General features: G+C 37.3%; 1 protein-coding gene across 1 annotated transcript in view; it reads left to right on the top strand.

Annotated features, from left to right (window-relative positions):
• Window positions 1–22863, top strand: part of LOC5567476 (tetraspanin-2A) — a 213543-nt gene that overhangs the window by 49292 nt on the left and 141388 nt on the right. The window lies entirely within an intron of this gene.

Below are 22863 nucleotides of genomic sequence, written 5' to 3'. Positions count from 1 at the left end.
TTCATGCATTGCATGCACCATCAAAATTGGTTCCGGATATAGATTCAAGTTTGGTGGGGTACCTAGGGTATTTCACAATGGAAAAGCGCAACATTTTTTTTTCGATTTTCGCACATCTAAATCCCGAGAAAAAAAAATGAGCAAAACATCAAATTTAGCTCATTGAACGAACATGAGTGAACTTGTCAGCTTTATTTGCGGTTCCTCTTTGCTATGTAGTCCAGGTTCAATTTTTTTTTCGAAATGTTCAAATATTTTTTAAAATACTCTCGAGGCTCAAAATTTAGTGAAAATGTGATTTTGTAGTCAGTTTTAAACAAAGAATCTGAAAATGAGATAATATCAACAATCCTTAATTCTTCCAGAAATCGTCCAGAAATTCCTTCACTGATTTTGGAATAGGATGATTTCTCCAGTATTTGCTCTTCAAAATAATAGGAATACCTTCTATTACCTATTTTCTACAAGGTTTACTCTAAAAGTTTGCTTTCGTCCAAATTTGATCCCTCCAAGAATTAATTCACAGTTTATTCAAGGCTTTTCCAGAAAATTTATTAGGAACTTCTATATTAACACCAACAGGCAATCCTGGTTAAGTTGCTGCCGCAATATCTCTTGGAGTTTATTACTTTTGCAATTCTTTTAAATTTATCTTGATTGATTTTTTAGGTATGTGTTGTTGAATTCTTTAAAATTTAATTTAATTCAATACTCCAGCAAATACTAAAGCAAATATTCCAATGATTCCTCTGTTCTACTTATTTTTCTTCTTCTTTCTGGCGTTCTGTTCCAACTGGGACAGAGTCTGCTTCTCAGTTTAGTGTTTTCATGATCACTTATCGACTTGTGTCCCCTATCTCATTCATTCATGCCTCAAAGCATACAGTACAGTAAAAAAAAAAATGAATATCATTATTCCATGTTTTATGGTATATATTAGCATAACATCACATCCACATGATTAAAAAAATGTAAGGCATTTCTAAAAATCAAATTAATTTTTCTCCTCTCAATATTTTTGAGATTGTTTTAAGGGGTCTATTTTGTAATTCGAGCGAATTCACGTGACTCGTCAATAGTCATTGTCGATCAAAGTAAGCATGCATATTTCAGATGTCACCCGTCGACTCCCATAGTAATCCAGTCACATAGAGTGACAACTGTCGATAAACGCGAGTGACAAAGCCAAGTCGAGCGAAATTTGTGGTCGACAGTGACTCCAGTCGAGTCGTTTTTGATCGACTCGACTTATAAAATAGGGCCCTAAATGTTTGTAACAGCTTTTCGACCCACTTCTTAGTTGTAACATTTAAATTGAACCCACTCATTGCCTTGTGTGAGTGTCAGATATGTTGAAATGAAACCTTATAAAGTTATTAAGAAAATTTCAAACAAGCAGAAAAGAGTCTTACCAAAACATGTAAGGATTCCGCTGAGCAACACTAAGGTTTCCATATGGCAGAGGATTTAAAAATACGTTTTTTATGCCTATGGTCAAATTTCCAGCATTTGACAAGAAAAAATACTTAAACGTGTATTCCGCGAAACAAATTCAAAAATTTCGTTTCGTTTCGAAAAATTCCGTGAGATATTTGATTTCGTATCGAGTTACACGAAACATTTTTAAATTTCGTTTCGTTTCGTCATTATCAGCGCAAGATATTCCGCGTATCGTTTCGTTTCGTATCGACATGGAAAAAATCCATATCGCATACCCTTATTGGTCACCACAAATTTTTGCAATGCCTGATTTAGACTGAACCCAAATTGCAAGGATAAAACGCCTCTGCTCACTCAAAACCATCATCCGCAAAATACAGTGCCGGCACCATTCCCTCCATCCAGCACAGCGCCAAAGCCAATGCAAAATGATGCAATGAAAAATAGATAAAAAATAAATTATGTATGAAACATATTCAAACTCAGACTCGGAGTGGATTCCGAGTCGTATCGGACGGAGGAGGTGGTGAGTATTTTTACAATGTGAAAAATCTGTGTCTTCTGAAGGGAACGGGAATTGATGCAGCTCGGTTTATGCTCTCTCGGAGAAAAAGCAATGCATAAAGTGTCTGGTTGATGAGGTTGTTTTTGATTCAATTGCATGGAAGACCTGCAAAGATGCATTCGTACTGAAATTTAAAGAATCAAATTCATAATGAAATAGAAGACACTTTTGCCATTTGGATGTTTATTGAGCTTAATTAAAATACATGCTACAAAAGGGAGTTTATTTTGATTTGTTTTAATAAACAGAAGAAATAAACCTTGAATGGATGAAAAAATATGGAAAAGTCTGAAACTGACAAACGATCCAATAAATTTATTCAAACTACCGTTTTGTCTCAAATTCCGAACAGACTCATATTCCGAACACTTGGTTTTTGTATGGCGATTTGGTTGAAATGTTTTGCTGAAATATGTCATCAAATTACCACGAAATGGCAGTCAATTGAAATTCAATTTAAACATATTCCAATCTATTTAAGACCTCAGCAGTAGTGATGATTCTCTAGTTCGAGATCAGTAGAACTAGCTCAGATAAATTTATTTGCGAACTTATTCATTTGAATACAATTTATTCGTGCTGTTCGGAATTTGAATCAAGGTGTTCGGAATATGAGACAGAATGAACACAGTGTTCGGCATTTGAATCAAAATGTTGTTCCATACTTCTGCGTTAAAACAATACTAAATAAGTTAAAATAAACATTATTAACGGCACACTCAACAGCTAACAGTTAGGCTTTGCGAAGAAATCAAAATTTACCAAATATCGACTAATTTGTGCCCCTCAGATGCATTTGAAGTCACAGCTGGCCTTAAGTGTTCGGAATATGAATCAAAACGGTACAAACCTTCCACAGACGCTCGCATGATTGGTCAACTGTTTGCAATTTTGTTGCCAAACCCTTCCCCATTGTAGGCCTATTTTTTTTTTCTGGCCGGAATGTCCATCCGGCGACAACCACAATGATGATGACGATGATGAACGACCAGAGCCGAAACTTTTAACAGATCACGGGCAGCATCGGCGCCGCGCGGAAATCGCTTTGTGATGTGACCAGACCGGGAGTTTGCCTGGCCAGCTGACGGGGTGCACACTGGGGTGGAATCTTAAAATTGTGGGAAAATTTTCTAGCTTGCTGGAATGATGAGATAGACGTCTTGTTTATTATCGAAGATCTCCTTCAATATGGATTAATATATTTTTGAACCTTTTTATTATAAATAAAATAAATGCAGGGCTCAATTCCTGAGATTATTTTGCATTTCTAGGACGATTTTAAAAAAAATTAAGGGGAAATGAGACCAGACGTCATTCTCGTCATTCCAGCAGGATAGAGATTTTTTCCATAATTTTTGGTTTCTGCCCCTATATGAGAAGCTGCTCTGAGGATCGTCCATTGCGAACTATGTGTGCCTGTGTGTGGTATCAGAAAAATTTCACACCACGCCAGACGGGGCGGAAAAATAACACTTCCAACCATCACATCGGGCACACAATACCTACTGCATGCCATCGTCGCTGCACTGTGTTGGCCGTGTGGTGGAGATGGTGTCTGGGAAAAGCGTTATTTATGAGATTTTATTACACACCAAATCCAGTGGCGTTTGCCGGCAACAACGGCTGCTGTGAACTCAGACCGATCTGACGCAACGCGATGTTGGTGAAAAAATAGTCCGGGATGGTGGTCTATTCAACTGACTTTGGGGTGACCTTTCTTATTGTGCAGCTAGAATCATCAAATATGAGTCATTTATAGTGGCTGTTAATCTAGTCATCTAGTACAAATTTTTAGAGAACTTCCGCTAAATGGCTCAGGAGGCAAAAATGGCCCAGGAGCCAAAAATGGCTCAGGAGCCATAATGACTCAGGAGTCAAAATGGCTCAGGAGCCAAAATGGCTCAGGAGCCAACATGGCTCAGAAGCCAAAATGGCTCGAGAGCCAAAATGGCTTAGGAGCCAAAATGGATCAGGAGCCGAAATGGCTCAGGAGTCGGAAAGAAAGAACGCTCAGAAAATTATTTGCTAAACAATAAGTAGCAAATAATTGCTAAAATATTGATTGGTAAAATAATGGCTTAATATTGATTGGTCTTGCAAATGAAAAATTTAGTTTTTGAAACTGAGTTATATCCTTTCTTAAACCCCAACAACACAAACAAGTCAGAACCATAATCCTGACAGGAAAGTTAGTGTGTCAGCCAGCCAACCTCCGGTCGGTTGTTGGGCGGCTGGCCACCACCAGCACCGATGATACTTTGAGCGAGCGTCAGATGGTTCTGGCCGGCGATTTTGTCGGAACAGAGTAACGGAATAAAAATTTAATTGAACGTTCCGGTATTTTTTTTTACGACGTTCTATTTTAAACTCGCGTTGCTGCTCGTTTTGAGGGATGTGGGGCTGGTTTTCCTCGTCTCTTGATGGGGAAAACAGTTTTGTGGTCGAGTATTGTTCGTACGGGGGCAATTTTCTGTGGCGAGTGGGTTTGACGATGGGCTAGATTTTGGTAGTGTTCCTGAGTGTGCATGGATGAGATTGGGGACAGTGTCACTTAAATTTGACCTTCCGAATCGTTCATCATTCATTTCGACACGTGCAGCGGAAACGTATTATTCATTCACTGTATGAGCGTTCTTTGGTGGACTTTAAAAGTCCGATATATGTTTTCTCAATTTGTTAACTTAATAAGCTTGAAAAAATGTGCAATGATAAAATCTTCATAACAGAAGACTTTATTCATATTTCAAAATTCGAATAGGTTTTATATGAAGATTTGGGTTAAGATTAACAATTTGTTGTATCACTGATTTTATGTTAGGATTTCTGTGCAGTATTAAGACTTTTGTAAACACTTTTGCAGAGACTTCTGACACATCTTAGACATATGACACATCTGTAGAGATATCTTCGTAGTTTTCTGTGGAGAGACTTTTGCTAATACTTTGTTTTCACCTCTCTCAATAGTTCCGCAAAGACTTCTGTATAGATTTCCAAGAAGAGTTATGTGAACACTTCTGTAGAGACTTCTTTGAAGCCTTCTGTAAACACTTTTATTAATACTCTGTGATGAGTTTGTGGAAGACTACAGTAAATATGTTTATGAAGATTTCTGTTCCGAACGGAACGAGCCGTAAACGTGTGCGTCTTAAACTCACCCAAGTGCAGCCCCTTACATAACCCACCCTGCCGACGTTTCAGTGGTCGAGAGTTCCCACAAGAGGTGGATGAACACCGTAAGTGACCGACTGATCACTCGTGAGTTCCAGGACCACGAGTGAATGACCGAGCTACGCGCTTCGTGACTATTCCACGGAAGCTTCTAGAGCCGCATGTTTCTAGAACACGTGGTCCGGTGTCATATATACGCGATCCCTTCGCGTAGCCGAGTTAGATGACGGCCAGGGTAGACACGTCACGCGAAACGACGCAAAAATCCTTTGGAGTTTGACATTTCATTAATAATAAATGTTATTCCTTCCCATGCAATTTTCGCTTCGCTTCGCAATTCGCGTCTACCCTGGCTGCGCCCTTAGTCTTGTTTCAGCCGCCGCGAATATAACCTGATACAAGTGAAGTGAATAGTAAAAGTGTAAATAGTGAACAGTAGTGAAAAAAGTGTCAAGTGTTCTAGCAGAATCAGTGCACAGTGAGAAAATCGGACTCCAAAACGCGACTAAATGCAATATCTCAGCTGGGTAACGGTTCCAGGAAATGATTTTGGCCATTCTAGATCGGAAAAAGGCTGCTGAATCGATTGGTGGCGGTCCCATTGACCGGAGACTTCGCCCTGGCCACCTAGAGCCCTGGAATCATCCTGAGTTCCTTACAGCAAGTAGAATTAATGGAACTGAAATAAACTGTCATGATTATGTTTTGCTGCGAAGCCGCACACGAAAATATTCTTACATGGGGGATTTAGTGAAATGAATGATTGACCGTTATGGCCATTTTATGGTTCCGGAGCAAACCCGGAACATCCGTAAAATTGGCAATATTAAAAAAAATATATTCTGATAGTTCCTTTGTCTCTTGTTTGTTAGAAATAAGTATTCTTACAATTCGTATTTAATAATCTGAATGTTTGCCCATTACGGCCATTTTATGGTTCCGGAACTAACCTGGAACATCCGATATAATGGGAAATACTGAAAAAAAAAAAAATATTTTCTGATAGTTCCTTTGTCTCTTGTTTGTAAGAAAGAAGTACTCTTACAATTCGTATTTAGTAATCTGAATGTTTGACCATTACGGCCATTTTATGGTTCCGGAATTAACCCGGAACATCTGTAAAATTTTCCATAATGAAAAAAATAAGATTATTCATATGTTCCTTGTTGATTAAAATTAAGTATTCTAACATATTGGATTTAGTGATATGAATGTTTGATCACTTTGACCATCTTATGGTTCCGTAATTAACCCGGAACATCCGTAAAATTGAAAAAAAATGTTCTGATAGTTTCTATGTTCCATGTTAGTTTAAATTAAGTATTCTTAAATGTCGAATTAAGTTATATGAATGTTTGACCATTATGGTCATTTTATGATTCCTAAACTAACCCGGAACAACCGTAAATATTCCATATTGGTAAAAACAATCTGATAGTTCAGGAAGAATGCTAAGAGAAATCTTTGAAAGAACTCCTGATAGTATTCCTGGAATAATTCCTAAAGAAATTCAGGAGAATCCCTGAAAGAACTCCTAGAAAAACCACTGGAGAAATCCATAAAGTAAAATTTTTGGAGGAACTTGAAGAAGTCCTTTAAGGGATTCAAGGAAGAATTCCTGGAAGAACTCCGAAGGGATCTCTAGCGAAACTACTTTAAGAATCTCTCGTGAAACCCTTGGAGGAATCGCTGGAGAAGCTCCCAGAGGAATTTCTTAAGGGACTCCTGGAGTAATTCCAAAGTAAATCCTGAAGGAAAATAACTCTGAAGAAATTCCCGAAGTAACTCCTGGAGGAATATTTGGAGTAATATTCAAAAGAATACTTGGAGGAACTCCTGGAGGAATTTCCGAAGAACCTCCTGGAGGAATTGAACGAACTCCAGTAGTAATTCCTGAAGGAACTCCTAGAGGAATTCTTGAAAGAATTTCTGGAGGTATTACTGAATGAATTCCTGGACGAAATCATGGAGATACTCCTGGAGGAAACTCCAGAAGGAACTCTAGAAAAAAAACCTGAAGGAACTGAACTTCTGACGGTATTTCTTGAGGAACTGGATGAATTTCTGAAAGAATTCTTGGAATAATTCCTGAAGGATATATATAATTCCTCCAGGAGTCTTATGAGGAGTTCTTTCGGGAAAATACTCCAGGTATATCTTCAGGAATTCCTCTAACAATTTCTTCATAAATTACTATTGGAGATCTATAAAGATTTCCTCCAGGGTTCGCTTCAAGAATTGCCCCAGGAGTTCCTTTAGGAATTTTACCAAGAGTTCGTTCAAGAATTACTCCTAGAGAATCTTCAGGAATTTCTCCAGGTGTTCCTTCTCTAATACCTCAAGAGTTCCTTCAGAAGTTTCTACAGAAATTCCTTAAGAAGTTCCTTCAGGAATAACTCCAAGAGTACCTTCAGAAACCTTTCCAGGAGTATCTCCAGGAATTCATCACGGAGTACCTTCAGTTATACTTTCAGGAGTTCCTCCAAGAATTCCTGAAAGAGTTTCTTCTGAGATTAGTCCAGGAGTTCCTGCAGGAATTCCTCCAAAAATACTTCCAGAAGTTCCTTCAGGAATTCCTCCAGGAGATCTTTCAGGAAATCCTCCAGAGTTCCTTCAGAAGTTTCTACCGAAATTCCTTAAGAAGTTCGTTCAAGAATAACTCCAAGAGTACCTTCAGGAACTTTTCCAGGAGAATCTCCAGGAATTCATCACGGAGTTCCTTCAGTTATACCTTCAGGAGTTCCTCCAAGAATTCCTGAAAGAGTTTCTTCTGAGATTAGTCCAGGAGTTCCTCCAGGTATTCATCCAGGAATTCCTCCAAATATACTTTCAGAAGTTCCTTCAGGAATTCCTCCAGGAGATCTTTCAGGAAATCCTCCAGGGTCTCCTTCAACAATTGCTCCAGGAATTCATCCATGATTTCCTTCAAGAATTTTTCCAGGAGTTCCTTCAGGATTTACTCCAGGAAATCTTCGATGATTTACTTCAGGACATCCTACACGTATTCCATCAGGAATTCCTCCAAGACGTCCTGTAGGAATTCCTCCAAGACTTCCTGTAGGAAACCCTTCGGAAATTCCTCCGGAAGTTTTTTAGGGATTCCTCCAGGAATTCTTTAGGATTTTTTCCAGGAGTTCTTTCATGAACTCCGTCTGGAGGTTGTTCGGAAATTCCTCCAGGAGTTCCTCCAGATATTTCTTCAAATTTTACTCCAAATATTCCTGCAGGAGTTCCTTCGGGAATTCCTTCAGCGTTATTTTCAGGAATTCCTCCCGTAGTAGCTTCAGGAATTTCTACTGGAGTTCTTTCAGGAATTTTTCCAGGAGTTCCTTTAGGAATTGTTCTAGAAGTTCCTTCAGGAATTCCTACAAGAAAGGAGGAGCTCAGGATAATCCCTCAGGAATTTCTTTAAGAGTGCATTCAGAAATTCCTCCACGAGATTTCTACAGGGTTTCAGGAGTTCCTAAAGGAATTTTACCAAGAGTTCTTAAAGGAATTCCTCCAGGTGTTTCTTCGGTAATACGTCCAAGAGTTCCTTAAGAAATTCCTCCAGGAGTTCAAATAAAAAAAACTTTCAGGAGTTCTTTCAAAGATTTCTCTTAGCATTCTTCCTGAACTATCAGATTTTTTTTTACCAATATGGAATATTTACGGTTGTTCCGGGTTAGTTTAGGAATCATAAAATGACCATAATGGTCAAACATTCATATAACTTAATTCGACATTTAAGAATACTTAATTTAAACTAACATGGAACATAGAAACTATCAGAACATTTTTTTTCAATTTTACGGATGTTCCGGGTTAATTACGGAACCATAAGATGGTCAAAGTGATCAAACATTCATATCACTAAATCCAATATGTTAGAATACTTAATTTTAATCAACAAGGAACATATGAATAATCTTTTTTTTTTCATTATGGAAAATTTTACAGATGTTCCGGGTTAGTTCCGGAACCATAAAATGGCCGTAATGGTCAAACATTCAGATTACTAAATACGAATTGTAGAAGTACTTCTTTCTTACAAACAAGAGACAAAGGAACTATCAGAAAATATTTTTTTTTTCAGTATTTTCCTTTATTTCGGATGTTCCAGGTTAGTTCCGGAACCATAAAATGGCCGTAATGGGCAAACATTCAGATTATTAAATACGAATTGTAAGAATACTTATTTCTAACAAACAAGAGACAAAGGAACTATCAGAATATATTTTTTTTAATATTGCCAATTTTACGGATGTTCCGGGTTTGCTCCGGAACCATAAAATGGCCATAACGGTCAATCATTCATTTCACTAAATCCCCCATGTAAGAATATTTTCGTGTGCGGCTTCGCAGCAAAACATAATCATGACAGTTTATTTCAGTTCCATTAATTCTACTTGCTGTAAGGAACTCAGGATGATTCCAGGGCTCTAGGTGGCCAGGGCGAAGTCTCCGGTCAATGGGACCGCCACCAATCGATTCAGCAGCCTTTTTCCGATCTAGAATGGCCAAAATCATTTCCTGGAACCGTTACCCAGCTGAGATATTGCATTTAGTCGCGTTTTGGAGTCCGATTTTCTCACTGTGCAGTGGTGTTGATTCCCTTCATTCCGAAATATACGGTCCACCCCGACGCGACAGGAGTTGGCCACAGTTAACGCGCCAACAAGTTCTGTAGGCGCTTTTGAGGAATCTGCTGTGAAAACTTCCGCAGAGACTTCTGTAAATACTCTTGTATACACTTTTGTACAGGCTTTAGTGGAAATTGTATAGAGACTTCTGTGAAGACTTATTCGAATAGTTCTGTAAACATTTTTGGCGGGACTTCTACGGAAATTACTGTGCAAACTCATGTGAAGTACTCTTTAAAGCCTATGTACAGAATGTTCAAGGCACACCTGTGAAGATGTTTGTGTAGAGTTATGTGATGATTTCTGTGAATATTCCTTATATATTTTTTTTTAATTTGGAATTCTTGGGACTCAAAGGTCCTATATATGTGGTGGTTAATCCAACTGACGATGACATGAACTATCTTATTGCGGAGTTCGATTCATCAAATAACTGTAAAACCATGAATACTTCTGTAAACGCTTTTGTGAATGTTTGTGTGAAGAGTTTGAAGAATACTAATGTGAAAATGTATGTGAAGAGGTCTGTAGACACTTTTTAGGAATCTTCTGTGTATAACTCTGTAAAGTCTTCTGTAGAGATTTCTGTGAACACTTTTGTTCACGCTCTTGTATTGTTTACTGTGGAGATTCTAAGGATGCTTCTGTAAAGATTTTTAGGAAGGCTTTCCTGTGAAAATTTTTAGGGAGACTCCTATAGAAACCGTTGTGTCAACTCCTGCGAAAAATTCTTTAAAGACTTCTGTGCAGAATGTTGATGGCATTCCTGTAAAGATATTTATGAAAAGTTATGTGATTATTTTGAGTTATTTTTTTTTAAATTGGGGATTCTGTAGACGTAAAGGTTGAAATCCTGGGAAATATTAGATTTTCTTATATGAACTATACTTGACCAACGAAGGTCCTTGTTAAAGTGAACAGGAAACTAACGAAGAAATTTCAGCTTTAGCAGAAAGTCTAAACGAAGGCTTAAAAGTCGCTGCGTCGAGGTTTTTTAAAATGAGGAAACTTCTGTGAACATTTTGAGAGACACTTCTATGCAAACTACAGTGCAAACTCCTGTGATGAATTCTTTGAAGACTTCTGTACAGAATTTTGATGAAGCTTCTATGAAGATCTTTGTGAAGAGTTATGTGATGATTTCTGTGAATGTTTCCAAGATTTTTTTTTTATAATTTGGGGTTTTTCGGGCGTAAAGGATGGAATCCTGAGGAATATTAGATTTTCGTATATGTACTATATCTAAGGTAGTCTATCCAACTTGCGATGGGCCTTAACCTTCTTATTGTAAAAGTTGACCCAACAAATAACTTTAAAACCACATTAGATTGGATTTCCCGTGAATACTTCTGTGTAGCCTTCTGCAAACGCTATTGTGAATATATGTGTGAAGAATACTGTGAAAATGTTTGTGAAGAGTTCTGTAGATACTTTGTAGGAATCTTCTGTGAAGACTTCTATGAACACTTTTGTACAGTTTTTTTTGTGAAGATTTTGTAGATACTAAAGATAAAGATGTCTGAGTAGACTTTTCCGGAGAAGTCTATGAAGAGTTGTGCTAAAACTTTTTCGAATAGTTCTGTGAAAATTTTTAGGGAGACTTCTATGCAAACTACTTTAAAGACTTCTGTATTTTGATGGCATTACTGTGAGGGTATTTGTCAAGGGTTATGATATGATTTCTGTGAATATATCTGAGATTTTTTCATTATTTTGAATTCTTGGGAAGTAAAGGTTGGTATTTTGGTGAATATTAGATATTCTTATTTGAACTAATTTGACGAAAAAAAAAAATCAAATTACTATGATATACATATGTTAAAGGTAAGCAAGTAACTTCTGCGATTTGGTAACATTTTGAGTGATATTTCTTAAGTTTGCTAAATTTATCTCTTAGCTTTTGCATTTCCAATAGGTGTTATGGTGATTTTAGGAGACTTTTTTCAAATTTGATTTTTTTTTATTTTAGTGGAATCATGGCAACAATCAACGAATTTTTAACAAGTGAATTATCCCTGTTACAATTCCTAGAGGATATTCTGAAGTTATGTCAAAATAATTACATGAGCAGTTTTAACTGGAATATTAGTAACTAAGGGTATGCGATATGGATTTTTTCCATGTCGATACGAAACGAAACGATACGCGGAATATCTTGCGCTGATAATGACGAAACGAAACGAAATTTAAAAATGTTTCGTGTAACTCGATACGAAATCAAATATCTCACGGAATTTTTCGAAACGAAACGAAATTTTTGATTTTTTTTTCGCGGAATACACGTTTAAGTTTTTTTTTTCATGTCAAAAGCTGGAAATTTGACAATAGGCATAAAAACGTCTTTTTTAATCCTCTACCATATAGAAACCTTAGCGTTTCTCAGCGGAATCCTTACATGTTTTGGTAAAACTCTTTTCTGCTTGTTTGAAATCTCAATAACTTTATAAGGTTTCATTTCAACATACAGTGCTGTTCTGAATAATAGCAGCGCATGTCGATTTTCATACAAAATGCTCAACTTTGACATGCTGTAGTTTTGTTCCCTTTCAAACAATCGAGCTGAAATTTTCTCCACAGAACTACAAATGTGATCAATTTTGTAAACACAAAATTTCAGTTTTTTCTGAGTCCCTGCCGAAAAGTGAGACACTAGGTGAAATTTTTCGAAAAAATAAAAAAAAAAGCTTCACAGCACGGTTCGTTCGATTGTTAGACAACTAAAGAAACAAAGTTAGACAACTAAATAAAGATTCCAAAAAAAATACACACAGTAAAAAAAAATTTTTTTTTGCATTAAAAAACATAATTTTTGACACAACAACTCAAATATCTCCCAAACCCTATCGGAATACCAACGTAAAGTTATGACATTTCAAACATGTCACAATTTTCACATTTTTTTCGGTGTAAATTATTACGGGAACCGCAGTTTGTTGCTGATTTTATTGTTAAGGGCCTTGCGTGAATTTAACAAGTCGTTTTCATGTATTTATTAGTATTATGTATATTATATGTATAAATATTATGTATATGTATAAATATTATATGTATATGTATATAATATAATTACTAATTACTGAGGCGTCCGATTTAAAAACGGTCTTCGGCAAAGTTGTAGCTGATAAATTTATCTCCCAGTATCAACGTAGCTCTTATCCCCAAGAGCACATGGGAAAACACTATGACCGATTGAATGAATATCTTGCTTTTCCCATAGAAATTCCCATATAAACTTTGAAGGGCTTGTGCAGTCTCAATTTTCATCCAAATGAGCTCAAATTTTGGGAGGACACTCAGAATTTGATCTAGAATCGAATGAGCGGTATGGAGCAAAAACGATTTTTTGAACCACTCTAGTATATATGTATAAATTAAAATGAATTAACAGACTACACGAAAATAAATTTTTTTTTACCAGGATATTTTTTTTTAGAGTATGATCGATGAGTTTCTAAATGTTATATATAAACTTTAAAAGTTTTGGATTTGGATATTTTTTTTAGTATTTTTTTCTACTAAATGTGAAAATTGTGACATGTTTGAAATGTCATAACTTTTTTGTTTATTGGTTTACCATCACCAAATTTTTATGGTAGATAGCTTATATAATGGACCGTTTTCCCTCAAAAAATTACGTTGGTATTCCGATAGGGTTTTGAGATATTTGAGTTTTTGTGACAAAAACGCTGTTTTTTAATGCAGAAAAAAAAATTTTTTACTGTGTGTATTTTTTTTTTTTTTTTTGAATCTTTATTTTGTTGTCTAACTTTGTTTCTTTAGTTGTCTAACAATCGAACGAACCGTTTTTGCTGTGCAGCTTTTTGAATATTTTTGAACCATTTTCTCATACACCCTTTTGAAAAGTTAGTCGTGACTCAACTTGAAGATTTGATATCGGAAAATGACGATTTAGATGGAACTGAAAAACTGTGCAAAGTTTCAGATATTTTTGAAATGGTCGATCAGAATCGACTTGCATGCCTCCGTGGAATCCCTCATATATAATTCAAAACTATAATGTAAAGCCGAAATTCAAATTTTTAAAACTGCTATTTTTTCGAACAATTTCACCTAGTATCTCACTTTCCGGCAGGGGCTTAGAAAATTTTGAAATTTTGTGTTTACAAAATTGGGTATATTTGTAGTTCTGTGGAGAAAATTTCAACTCGATTGCTTGAAAGGGAACAAAACTACAGCATGTCAAAGTTGAGCATTTTGTATGAAAATCGACATGCGCTGCTATTATTCAGAACAGCACTGTATCTGACACTCATACAAGGCAATGAGTGGGTTTAATTTAAATGTAACAACTAAGAAGTGGGTCGAAAAGCAGTTACAAACATTCAAAACAATCTCAAAAATATTGAGAGGAGTCCAAAATAATTTGATTTTTAGAAACACCGTACAATTTTTTTAATCATATGGATGTGATGTTACGCTAATATATACTCCATAAAACATGGAATAATGATATTCATTTTTTTTTCTGTACTTTATGCTCTGTGGCTTGAATGAATGTGATTGGGGACTCAAGTCGATAAGTGATCATGAAAACAGTAACCGAAAAGCAGACTCTGTCCCAGTTGGAACACAACGCAAGAAATAAGAAGAAGAATAAGTAGAACATAAAAATGACTGGAATATTTGCTTTAGGAGTTGCTGGAGTATTGAATTAAATTAAAATTTAAAAAATTCATCAACACACATCTAAGAAATCAATCAAGATAAATTTAAAAGGACTGCAAAAGTAATAAACTCCAAGAGATATTGCGACAGCAACTTAACCAGGATTGCCTGTTGGGGTTAATTTAGATGTTTCTAATAAACTTTCTGGAAAAGCCTTGCATAAACTGTGAATTAATTCTTGGAGGGATCAAATTTGGATGAATGCAAACTTTTAGAGTAAACCTTGTAGAAAATACTGAAGGTATTTCTATTGTTTTGTAGATCAAATACTGGAGAAATGATCCTATTCCAAAATCTGTGAAGGAATTTCTGAACGATTTCTGGAAGAATTAAGGATTGTTGATATTATCTCATTTTCAGATTCTTTGTTTAAAACTGACTACAAAATCACATTTTCACTGAATTTTGAGCCTCGAGAGCATTTTAAAAAATATTTGAAAATTCAGAAAAAAAAATTTTGAACCTGGACTACATAGCATAGAGGAACCGCAAATAAGATTGACAAGCTCACTCATGTTCGTTCAGACAATCCGTCTTTCAATGAGCTAAATTTAATGTTTGCCTTATTTTTTTTCTGGAGATCTAGATGTGCGAAAATCGAAAAAAAAAATGGTTGCGCTTTTCTATTGTGAAATACCCCACCAAACTTGAATCAAAATCCGGAACCAATTTTGATGATGCTTGCAATGCATGAATCAAATTTATAACTGATTTGTGATTTTTAATAAAAACAAATAATCAAAATCGATCGAAAGATGGCGAAACTAGAGAATTTTGAAACTTGATGTCGGTATTGAAAAGGTTAAGACCAGGCATTGCAGAATTCGCTCTCAATTGAGTATGAAGCACGATCAAAGCAAGCAAAGAAAAACATCCCATCTGTTGCGGTCCACGATCGTCATTGTATCGCAAGGTGTAACAAGTCTGATAAATGGAAGCAGCGAGCGAGAGCAACAAAGAGAGAGCGATGATAACATCCATTTTTCCCGCTTGTTTACCGTTGGGGATAGGTGCTTTTCTTTACTGGCACGATAAACAATCCATGAACTTCCAATAGCAATAGTGTCCCCCAGGCTTCGAGCATGTTTAGAGGGGTCTTATCATGCACTACTATCCCCCCAATCTGATCAAAGTTGTAGCAGTATACGATAAACAGTCTCTCATAATGTGCAGCATGTTATGATTGTTACAGAGAGCGATACGTGAGAGATTCTCTCAATTTTCTCAGGATTCAATCCCTGGTTAAGACCTTTGCCTAGCGGCATTTGGCTTCCAATACTTGTAATGGTATATTATCAATATTCGCATTTTTTTTTAATTGGGGGTCGTGAGGAAATTATGTCACGTTATAAGAGGAGAGAGGAGTTGGTGGTGTGGTACAGCGTGAATAAACCTAGATTCATTTTTCGATATAAAATAATGTATGCATCTTCCTTGTTTAAGGTGAATATTAATCGAAAACATACCTCAGAATTTCAAGAGCACAAATCTAACGAACCCGACAGCGGTTCAAGCTGAACACTTGATCGATTAATCAATCGATAGAGTTTTCAGCTTGAATGGACGTCTGGCTTTTTAGAAAATTGGACGTCTGGTTTTTTAGAAAATTTGAAGTGTGGCTTTGGATCACCCGAATCTACGCGATTTTTTACGGCGACAGCGACAAACAATCGCTGCGATTTCGCTGCTACATGTAGAGTTTTATAACACAACAACGAAATCGTGGAGAGCCTTAACTCATTGATGCGTACTATTAGTTTTCTCTTCTATTCTCCCACTGTTCTTATGCAGAGTTAAAAGTGACGTCATAGTGGGAAAGCAAGAGAGAGAACTAATGCGCGCATCAATAATCTACACCACCTGAGCAAATCCAGAACATCAGGGACTCACGCTCCGCAGCTTTTTTTGACATTTGTGTACAAACAATTTTTGCGATATATTAACGGATTTGCTCAAAAGGATACGCGATGTTCCCCGGAGGGAACCGTGGTTTTGCTCTCTTCATTCTTATGAAAGATAAGATTGCGGTAGTTCATCAAGCGCAGTTGTTCCTTTCCTGGGCTATTCGCCGCAAGGAATTTAGGGCAAATGGGCGTTTTTGGAAACTTTACAACGGCAGTGCAGTTTATCATATCATGCGAACCAGTCAATACTACAGTCATCTCACAGTTATGGATAGCACACAGATGTGGATCAAAGTTGGATTAAACGGAGAATATCTCATCAAATAGAGTAGCAATTACGCAGAACCCATTTTACCTACACGAGCCATAAATCTATACAGCATCGCAATCAACAATAACATGCTTAAACACATTTGTTCCATCCGTAGGAAATAAAATGTCGTACATATGCCTAGAAGCGTTGATTCATATTTGTAGGGCATTGAAATCCATACCACAGTTATGAATCTAAGATAAGACGATTCCTAAAGTAACGCCAAAACGTATGCTTTCACTAGCACATCATTCGTTTGCCTCGCAAACAATTTGCTGTTATAGTGTTCTGATCTATGATATGAGTCGATCTGATCCATAATACCGACCCATTTTTGACTGTAGCTGCTAGGAGTAGAAGCTAACGCTTTGTTTTTTTTTTTGTTCGAAATTAACCTCGAATTTCGCGAAATTCCGTTTTATTCCGTTTGTTTTCTATTTTCCGTGGAAATATTTTAACAATTTGGCGAAACGAAACGAAATAGCAAAATACAAATTTCGCCTGTGCGAGTTCCGTGGAATTCCGCGGAATTTCGTTTCGAAGCGTATTTGACGGAATCATTCGGTATTTCGCATACCCTTATTAGTAACAAATAAAACCTCAATTTTAAGACTTTTTTTTAATAGAAAAAGGCATATGTTTTTATAAAAGATCTACATGAAAAAAAAAACTATTAAAACCATTGAATCTAGAAAAAATGTGTGAGGGTTTCGGGAAAAAAAAATCTTAAAATTTGTTTCTAATAATCCTTGGCGACATTTTGAAAGAAACCCATTTTTGAAGAAGACATTGAAGGGAAAAACTTTTATAAATTGTCCTTGATATATAACAGCAGACATACTATCCTTGTGTTGGTTGCAAATACCTCTCCAAAAACAAAGAAATATAACGTTTGAAGACCTTGCATTTTAATTGAGTAAAATTTTGGTATACAAAGATCTGTGTGGAGATTTTCGTGGAAACATGTGCAGGTTTTGAAAGAGAATTCTGGAGAACATTTAATGAACCATCTGTCACACATCGCAGTACACCCTTAATGAAGATTACTGTGAACACTACTTTAGGAAAACCTTGACATTATAGTGGGATATCTCTGTACAGATTCCCGTGGAAACATATTTAATTATATCCGTTGTTAAAGCTTCCTTCCAGAAACTAGAAAAGATTTCTTCCAAACGATAAACAAGTATGCTTCAAGAAGCTAGAAAAACTTCTTTCCAGAAGCTGAAAAAGTTTCCTTCCAGAAGCTGGAAAAATTTCTTTCCATAATATCGAAAAGCATCTTTCTAGAAGCTGGGAAAGCTTCCTTCCAGAAGCTGGCATAGATCACTTTAAATAGGAAGAAAATTTCCTTCTAGAAGCTGGAAAATATTCCATCAAAAAGCTGGAAATGCTTCTTTTAAGAAGCTTGAGAAGCTTCCTTTAAGAAGCTGGAAGAGCTCTCTTCCAAAAACTGGAAAAGTTTCCATCCAGAAGCTAGAAAACATTACATCCAAGAGGTGGAAATCCTTCCTTCTAGAAACAGGAAAAGCCACTGTCTGGAAGCTGGAAAAACTTCCCTCCAAAAGCTGGTTAAGCTTCTTCCAGAGGCTGGAATAGCCTCCTTCCAGAAGCTAGAAATCCTTCTCTACAGAAGTTGGAAAAGGTTCCCTCCATAAGCTGAAGAAAACATACTTCCAGAAGCCGGAAAAGTTTCCTTCCAGAAGCGCGAAAAGCTTCCTTCGAGAAGTTGGAATAGCTTCCTTCGAGGAAAAGCTTCATTCGTGAAGCTGGAAAAGCTTTCTTACAGTAGCTTGAAAATTTTCCTAAGAAAAGTTAGAAAAGCTTCCTTCCAGAAGCTGTAAAAGCTTCCTGGAATAGCTTTTTTACACAAACTGGAAAAGCTTTTATCGAAAAATTGCTAAAGTTTCCTTTCAGAAGCTGGAATATCTTCCTTCAAAAAGCTGGAACAGCTTCGTTCCAAAAGCTGGAAATGCTTCCTGAAAAAGATTTCTTACAGAAGCTGTTAAGCTTTCATCGAAAAATTGGAAAAGCTTTCTTCCAGAAGCTGGAAAAGATCCCTGCCAGAAGCTGGAAAAGCTTATTTACAGATATTAGAAAAGCTTGCTTCAAGAAGCTGGAAAAGCTTCCTTCGACAAGCTGGAATAGCTCCATTCGCAGTAGCTGGAAAAGTTTCCTTCGAAAAATTGGAAAAACTTCCTTGCAGAAGCTGGAAAATCTTCGTTCCAAAAGCAGGAAATGCTTCCTGGAAAACCTTTCTTACAGAAAAGCTTACTTCGAAAAGTTGGAAAAGCTTCCTTCGAAAAGTTGGAAAAGCTTCCTTCGAGAAGCTGGAAAAGCTTCTTTCGAGAAGCTGGAAAAGCTTCGTTCCAAAAGGTGGATATGCTTCCTGGAAAAGCATTTTTACAGAAGCAGGAAAAGCTTCTTTCGAAAAGTTGGAAATGCATCCTTCCAGAAACTGGAAAGCTTCTGTCGAGAAGCTGGAAAAGCTTCCTTCGAGAAGCTAGAAAAGCTTCGTTCCAAAAACTGGAAATGCTTCCTGGGAAAGCTTTCTTCCAGTAGCTGGAAAAGCTCCCTTTGAAAAGTTTGAAAAGCTTCCGTCGAGAAGCTAAGTAAGCTTTCTTACAGAAGCTGGAAAAGCTTCCTTTAAGAAGCTGCAAAAGATTACTCCCAGTAGCTGGAAAAGCTTTCTTCCAGAAACTGCTAAAGTTTACTCCCAGAAGTAGGAAAAGCTTCCTTTCATTAGATGGAAAAGCGTCCATCGAGAAGATGGAAAAGCTTCTATCGAGAAGCTGGAAGAGCTTTGTTTCGAAAGCTAGAAATGCTTCCTGGAAAAGCTTTCTTCCACTAGCTGGAAAAGCTCCCTTTGAAAAGTTGGAAAAGCTTCCGTCGAGAAGCTAAATAAGCTTTCTTCCAGAAGCTGGAAGTTTCCTCCCAGTAGCTGGAAAAGCTTCCTTCCAGAAGCTGGAAAAGCTTCTATCGAGAACTGGAAAAGCTTCCTTGAGAAACTTGAAAAGCTTCGTTTCGAAAGCTAGAAATGTTTTCTGGAAAAGCTTTCTTACAGAAGCTGGAAAAGCTTCCTTCGAGAAGGAAAAGCTGCCTTCGAGAAGCTCGAAAAGCTTCGTTGTGGAAATGCTTCCTGGAAAAGCTTTTTATACAGAAGCTGGAAAAGCTTTTGACACAGAAGTTGGAAAAGCTTCTTTCCAGAAGCTAGAAAAGCTTCCATCGAGAAGCTGAAAAAGCTTCCTTCAAGAAGTTGGGAAAATGGCCTGGAAAAGCTTACTTACAGAAGCTGGAAAGTCCAAGTCCAAGTCCAAGTCCAAGAAGAAGATCGATTTGTATTGCTCAAATAATAGAATGCTTATCATGAAACGCTTTGGAAACGGTATTTTCTCTAGTGTTATTTTCGATGCCATGTGTAGAAAAAACTGACCACAAAACCACAACGCAAAATGGCAGCATCGGTCGTTGGCTATCGTGTTTGAACATACAACTACAGAAACAAATCCCCCAGGGTAAAAGACTGCAATTTCTCAAAGCATCCCCCCACGAATCTGGGGGAGTACCGAAGATTTCTATCTGCGGACGTAAATGGTGAAAAATTCCCTGATGCAATTGTTTTCCCCCTCCCTTTTTCACCCCCGCATGGTACCATTCCGTGCCAGCTTAATTCAAGGAAATCGAATGCAAATGCAACCCAACATGATGCACAATCAGTGGAATCGGTAGACGGAAGAAAACGAGTAAATTGCACACTTACAAACAGCGGAAAAGCAAAATGCTAGAAGGAAAAAAAAAAGTGAAAAGCTCAAAGAAGCCAGCACCCAAATTGTGCATCATTTGTTGTACTGGATGGGAAAGCGCACAAGAAAATGCTCACTTCAGCGCTGATTTACATAAAACGTTGCAACATTAAGAATTCAAGTGAGCGAACGCGGGGGGATTTCAGACTCTGACGATTGTTCCCTCGGTTCTTGGTTTGTTATGGAATGAAAATGCAAGAAACTGATTCCTGAGCTCGTGATGGACATCTACCGGTCGGAGGGTGTTGGTTTTCCTGATGGTGGATAAGGTGATAAATTACAGATTGCCACTGTTTTGCATACACGAAGGATCAGCTGAGTTTAACGTGAATACAACGACTGGAAAAATGTTTAAGCAAGGTGAATATGGGTAAACTCGTTTTGACCACAAATTGAGACATGATATTTTCTGTTATAGAAAAGAAATTAAAATTGAACATAAAAATTCCTTATTTAACAAGGAAACAGCTTCCTTTCAGAAGTTTTGAAAGATTCCTTCCATAAGTTTCGACAGTTTCCTTCCAGATGCTGGAAAAGCTTCCTTCCAGATGCTGGGTAAGGTTTCTCCCAGAAGCTTGAAAAGCTTCCATAAAGCAGATGGAAAAGCTTCCATTAGGAAGTTGGAAAAGCTTCCTTCCAAAACCTGAAAAAGCTTCCTTCCAGAAGCTGGAAAAGCTTCCTTTAAAAAACTGGAAAAGCTTCCACTAAAAAGCTGGAAAGCTTCCTTCCAAAAGCTGTAAAAGCTTCTTACAAAAACTGGAAAAACCTCCTTTCAGAAGCTGGTATAGCTCCCATCCTTATGCTGGAAAAGCTTCCCAATAAGCTGAACAGCTGCTTTCCAGCAACTGAAAAAGCTTCATTTCAGAAGCATCGTGCTTTCTTCTAGACAATCATAGAACTTGTTTTTATTTCATCATCTGAAGCCTTTTATTGAGTTGCGTGTCGGATTGTGATTCAAATTGATTTTAAATTACGGCATTCTAGGAATCCCCGAATGCATGATTCAATTTGGGGCAAATTGATTCCTCAGTGCAACTTAAAATCCATTGCATTATGGAACTATCGGTCCACACGACAAAACAATTTGAATAACAAGAATGCCTTTCACGTGCTTTCCCCCAGAACCAACCCCCTTCGCCATCTCCAGTAACAGAAGAATTTTTCAATATTTCCCGACAAATCTATTCCATACCAATGGATGTGCTTTCCCGCATACAATATTGCATACATTCAGGGGGAGACCGGTTTGATGGGGTCGAAATTGGTATCTCATTTTGAAGTCACTTGACTGCGCTCGGCAAAAAATATTCATTCCTTCCATTGAAATCCCGGGTACCGCACAAATGTATTGCAACATATAAATCAGGCAAACGTTTCTTGATGTGTTTGATGCGCACACACACACCCAGAATGACATTGTGTTAGCTTTCGTTTGAGCAGCAGCTGAAGCAAACCGATTTTCTTCGTTTCCATAGACCAGGAAAAAACTTTCCGATGCAATATCAATTCCGTTTGCCAAAATTAAATATTTGTCCTCGCGTATTTTTTGAAAAATTAGATTCGTTTGCAGGGAGACGTTCCATCGAGAGCGAGCTTGAAGACCAGGACCTGATGTGGATCTTTGTATGGGGAACATTCTACGAAATTGGAAAGATAAATGTTGGCATCGGATCCATAGTCATTACGGGAAAATTGAACCCAAAGACTGTAAACTGTTCGAGTTTGTTGTCGTAGAGAATTTAATTTTCGATAACCCCGTTAACTCATTATCATCGAGGAAATATTTAATGCAATAAACCGTTTCCATAGGAATTTTTCATAACCATAAAATTGTTGCTCCAGGAAATTTCATCCGACACTCACCGCTGAGCAAATCAGCCACATTCAATTGGTTCACCGCTTCAGCCCAATCCCCCAGCATTCTAAAATATTTCAAAAATTTCCCCATAAGCGAATGTTTGCATCGCACCGGAAGGTGTGGTTCATCTAAACTAAATAATTGCTAGCCACGGGAAGAATTTAATAAATTTTGGCTTACTCTCGTCTCGCACTCTGACACGCTTGGTGGTGCGATCCACATCCAGGGTCGTTAAAACATACTGAAACGCATACTGAACCTAGAATATTGCGCCCTCTGCTCTCACCTGGAACTGAAAATATGTTTTAATTTGCTGCAAAAGTGCACCTCCTCCCGCCCCCTTTCATATCGCTTGACAGCCCTCGTTTCAGGTTTGAGCACATTATTTCAATCATGGTAACAGAAGCACATGCTACAATGGGGAATGTGAATTTCTAAATTTAATATGAGCATTCAAGTGCAGTGCGTAGGGCGTATCCACATAATTGTTTGGGATCCACAGGC

This window comes from Aedes aegypti, chromosome 3 (genome assembly GCF_002204515.2).
Source record: "Aedes aegypti strain LVP_AGWG chromosome 3, AaegL5.0 Primary Assembly, whole genome shotgun sequence".
Lineage (NCBI taxonomy): Eukaryota > Metazoa > Arthropoda > Insecta > Diptera > Culicidae > Aedes > Aedes aegypti.
This window is presented reverse-complemented; position numbering and strand designations above follow the sequence as displayed.